At 31.7% G+C, this 5209-nt stretch overlaps 1 non-coding gene across 1 annotated transcript; it reads right to left on the reverse strand.

The window, feature by feature from the left end:
• Positions 1-2859: 2859 nt before the first annotated feature.
• TRNAV-CAC (transfer RNA valine (anticodon CAC)) lies at positions 2860-2932 on the reverse strand. The gene has a single exon. It is a non-coding gene; the product is annotated as a tRNA-Val (tRNA).
• Positions 2933-5209: the final 2277 nt, after the last annotated feature.

A 5209-nucleotide genomic window follows, 5' to 3' on the forward strand; every position in this document is an offset into this window, starting at 1 on the left:
CATTATGATAGAGACATTGACAGAATAGAATGTGATGTGATTGGTAGAACACAGTGAAATATGAGACTCGAGTGTTGAGAATTGTTGTTTGTTTTATATACGTAAATAAGAGTCTGTTATCAAAATACACAATTCTATATTCATTAAAACTTGTGATTCACGTAAGCAGGTCATTTTTACGAAATTGGATAGGACTTAAAAGCATTATAATATTCATTTGTATATAAAAAATGTGTTTTCATATTTCTACCATCCACTTTTTCTTTTCTATTTACGACTGTAACCAGATTTACTTGTTTTAATCCTTTATCCTTATTCATGTCATATTTCATATTTTTCATATGATAATTTATATCAAGAAAAAAAACATTCCGTCGCCTTTGCAGTGCCCCCAGGAGAGCTATTCAATAGAAATGATAAGAAGGAAATAGATAACACAAAGTAAATCAAAACAAGTACAAGCAATAAACAACCGAATAACAAAAAGTCACCCAAACATCTTTTAAAAAATCCGAAAATAAACGTCTACCCAACGAAACGGACACCCACATGTTAACAGCGTGTATGTTCTCCTATCACCTTTAAGACATGCGAAGCCAACGTGACTTTCTGTGGGTTTGCCTGTCCTCCTCCTGTCTACGTTCGCTTGAGTGTGTGTGTGTGTGTGTGTGTGTGTGTATGTGTGTGTGTGTGTGTGTGTTAATATATTTTTGTTTTTGTTGATGTGGTTTACGTGTGCATGTTTCCGTGTATTTTTTTGTGTGGTTAATAGGTTATGGAGTTGTTTTTTGTTTTCATTAATTTTGGGTTTGGTCTACATGTAGGTGTTTTGTGTGTGTGTGTTTTAGTGTTTGTTTTATGGTTATAGTCTTCATGTCTATGCATGTGTATAGTCTTCATGTATATGTGTTGATTTGTTTGTTTGTTTACGGTGTTTTTATATGCGTCTGTGTGTGTTTTTTTTTTTATATTCTTGTTTGATTTATATGGGTGGGAATGTGTTTTTTATGCGTGTTTGTATGGGTGTTTTTATGTGTTTTTTTTGCGATTATGTTTGTGTGTGTGTGTTTTATTTGCACTCACTTGTTGGTTTAGATGTATGAGTCTTTGAGCGCATGTTTCGTATGTGTTTAGGTGATTTTATGAGTGTTTATTATATGTTTGAATGCGGAGTATCTTCCTGTATGTTTGTATTTATAGTGTTAGGTGTTTTATTGATAACAAAAAGTATAGTGTAAATAAAAAGATTATAATAATGATCAAAGGATAATAATGATAATGATCGTAATGACAATAATAATTATCACAATGAAAATGATAATATCAATAATAATAATATCATAATAATAATGACAATTGTGATGGTGATAGTACCACTGATGTAAGTGATAATTATGATGATAATGAAAGTAACGATAATGATAAAGATAATGACAATAACAATAATTATAATTACGGTAATGATGATGATAATAATGACAATAACGATGAAAATGAGGATATAGGACTAAGAAAATAGAATATATATGAATGTGGCTTCCAATGCAACACAACGCACTGATTAAAACATAATTGGTTTTCCTGTTGTATCATTAGAGAGAGAGAGAGAGAAAGCCAAAAGAGCGAGAGAGAATGGCAGAGAAAGAGAGAGAGAGAGAAAATACATGACAATGCTATTGCGTTTGTGGTTGTCATATAAATTAGTTAAATTGGGTATTGTTGTAAGTTATACGAAGGTAATTCAAAGAAAATGTAAATTGAAATGCAACACAGAAGTATCAGCACAGAATCTCATTGCGATGATGATAATGCTCTGTTATACGGATAGCCAGTCAAAAAGACCTTGTTTTGTATTGACGCTTAGCAATTGCTGTAAATAATCGTTATCGCATTGAAGAAATAAAGGCGACATGATGATAATTGCAGTACTAGTAGCTACAAAAGCAATGATAATGATGAAAAATAGAAAGAAATGATGATAGCAAGAAATCAAATAGCATAGTAGATGACTATGATAATAAAGATAACAACAATGATCTAATAATTTTACACTGAATGAATAGGAAAGAGAGAGAGAGTCAGTGAGTGTGTGTTTATAAAGTGGTGAAGTAAAAATGAGATAAGAGGTTGGATAATTCTTGCTTAGATAAAGGAAATATAGAAAGCAATAATTTCAAATTGATAAGTATTTTGTATATATCGAGCATGCAATATATATATATATATATATATATATATATATATATATATATATATATATATATATATATATATATATATATATATATATATATATAAACATTTTTGTAGATGCTTAGCTTGTAGTATGTCCTTTAGGTATAACTGCATATTAATTTTCGTGTGACATTTATGATGGATGTTTCCTATCAGCTCACTTCTTTTGTCTGTCTGTTAGTTCACATTTCCATTATAAGTAGATATTTTCAATAAGTGTTTAACTGCCTTGTTCCCGTTTAATTAAGGAGGATCAGCTTATTAATTCATATGAATTGCCTTCTTGATTTCAAAACCTTTTTCCTTAATAGATGTAGAAAAGTCCAGATAAAGGAAGATAATTGGGAAATAAATGAAGCCCTTTAAAAGAGGAAGAAAATAAAAAAATACGTCACGCTAATCTTAGAACATTAAATATTTGCAAGATAAAACAATCACATAGCTTTTTGCTACAACTTGTGCTATGGGTATTTAATGGCTTAATGATTCTGCACCTTAAAAAAAAAAAAAAAAAAAAAATATATATATATATATATATATATATATGTAATACATATATATATATATATGTACATATATATATATATACATATATATATATATATATATATATAATATGATTTATGTTTCCGCCCGGGATCGAACCGGGGACCTTGCGCGTGTGAAGCGCACATGATAACCACTACACTACGGAAACATTGATAAAAATATTATTATCTATTTAAATATCAACAATCAACACATTGACTATATATATATATATATATATATATATATATATATATATATATATATATATATGTATATATATATATATATATATATATATATATATATATATATATATATATATATATATATATATATATACACGCAAAACGACACATTCATTAAAAAGAAAAACATACACAAAGAACAGACATACAAACTCATACACATACAAACACACAAATATGCACGTCTACATTTATGCATGCACGTACATTCACGCTCATATACATGCCTATTTACAACCACATATACACACATATATATATACACAAAAAAATACACATTAACTCCTATTAATACACATTGACACTCGTAAACATTCATATGTACACACACATACACATTTTCACTCTTACACACACTCAAAGACACATCCTAATCCCAGGCATGCAACTATAGCAGTTTAGCAATCCGTTGCATGTAGCAGAGAGTATATTCGTCTCGTGTGATCGCAAGATGTAAAGACAATTCTTGGCACTATGTTGTTGTCCAAATACCGCACGCTCTCGTGGCATGTTGCTAGCTGACCTCTTCTCATGCATTAGGAGTTGCCTACAGGGGATGCCTTTCCAGGTCACGCGTGGTGGATGTATATAAAAAAAAAAAAAAAAAAAAAAAAAAATCAGAATACAAAGTGAAATGAAACACTAAAACAAAAACAAATAAAATATGGTATGAAGGTAAAGGGTGACGATTCTCTTCTTGACCTGAGAGAGAAAATACATGAAAATGCTCTTGCGTTTGTGGTTGGTCAGATAAATTAATAAAATGGGGTATTGTTGCAGGTTATACAATGGTAATTTTGTATTTCATATTGGCGGAAAGGTCGGTGTAAAAGCACAGAAAATGTAGATTGAAATGCAACACAGAAATATGATGATGGGATCTCATAGCAATGATGATAATGCTCTGTTATACGGATAGCCAGTAATAAAGACCTTTGTTTTGTATTGACGCATAGCAATTGCTGCAAATAATCGTTATCGGGGTAAGGCAATGGTACTGATATTATGTGACCCAAGACATTGATCATGTATGTCTATTTAATTCAAAGCAATATCGATGGCAGTCTGTTTTGACCTGACGTTTCCTGTTTCCTGTGTTCGTTTCCGCCTCGAAACACCAGTTGCTTTGGCAGCTGTGTTTACTAACGGAAGGCCTTAAGGCGTAGAAAGTGACTGAAGATTGGTACATAAGGACATGCAAGGATCACAGATAGACAGTTCAGGACAGAAGAGGTCAGACAGACAGACAAGAGCGAACAGCTCTGACCTCCGGCCTGACGGCCGGAGTCTGGTGTATTAACAGTCCACAATAAAGACCATGGCACGTGAACGTCTGTCTTATTCCACCGGATCACAACCAGTGCATAGGGTACTTCACAACTGCTCCCAGTGGTGGGTTACATCTAGTGGCACCGGTGGGTTACAATCGCATTGAAGAAATAAAGGCGACATGATGATAATTGCAGTACTAGTAGCTACAAAAGCAGTGATAATGATGAAAAATGGAAATAAATTATGATATTAAGAAACCAAAATCAATTATACTAATAATTTTAAAGTGAATGAATAGGAGAGAGAGAGAGAGAGAGAGAGAGAGAGAGAAAGATAAATAGGAGAGAGAGTGTGTGCGTGTTTATAAAGCAGTAACTATTCACTATTAAAGTGTAGATGATAGAGAAATTGTAGGAAATAAGGAATAATTCCTGCCTGTTTGAGGCATGATTGTATTAATAAAAATGGTTAATGTAATTCACCTTAATGAAATGCAAATGCGATATATATAGATATATATATATATATATATATATATATATATATATATATATATATATATATATATATCGTTACTGATGCCTGTCCTTTAGGTCTGGTTGCATATTAATTTTCGTGTGACACTTCGAATGGATATTCCATCTTCGTTTACTTCTCTTGTCTGTCTGTTACTTCAATCTTCATTTCAAGTCGATATCTTCATTAAGTGTTTACGTTCTAGTTCCCTTTTAATTAAGGAGGTTTATATGTGTTTTTTTTCTCCATTCTCTCTCTCTCTCTTTCTCTCTCTCTTTCTCTCTCTCTCTCTCTCTCTCTCTCTCTTTCTCTCTCTCTCTCTCTCTCTCTCTCTCTCTCTCTCTCTATCTATCTATCTATCTTCCCATCTCTAATGGTACAGATAATAATAATAATGAGAGTAATGATGA

The sequence above is a fragment of the Penaeus japonicus genome, unplaced genomic scaffold (assembly GCF_977035675.1).
Source record: "Penaeus japonicus unplaced genomic scaffold, GWHDUDI00000001_assembly GWHDUDI00000013, whole genome shotgun sequence".
Classification (NCBI taxonomy): Eukaryota; Metazoa; Arthropoda; class Malacostraca; order Decapoda; family Penaeidae; genus Penaeus; species Penaeus japonicus.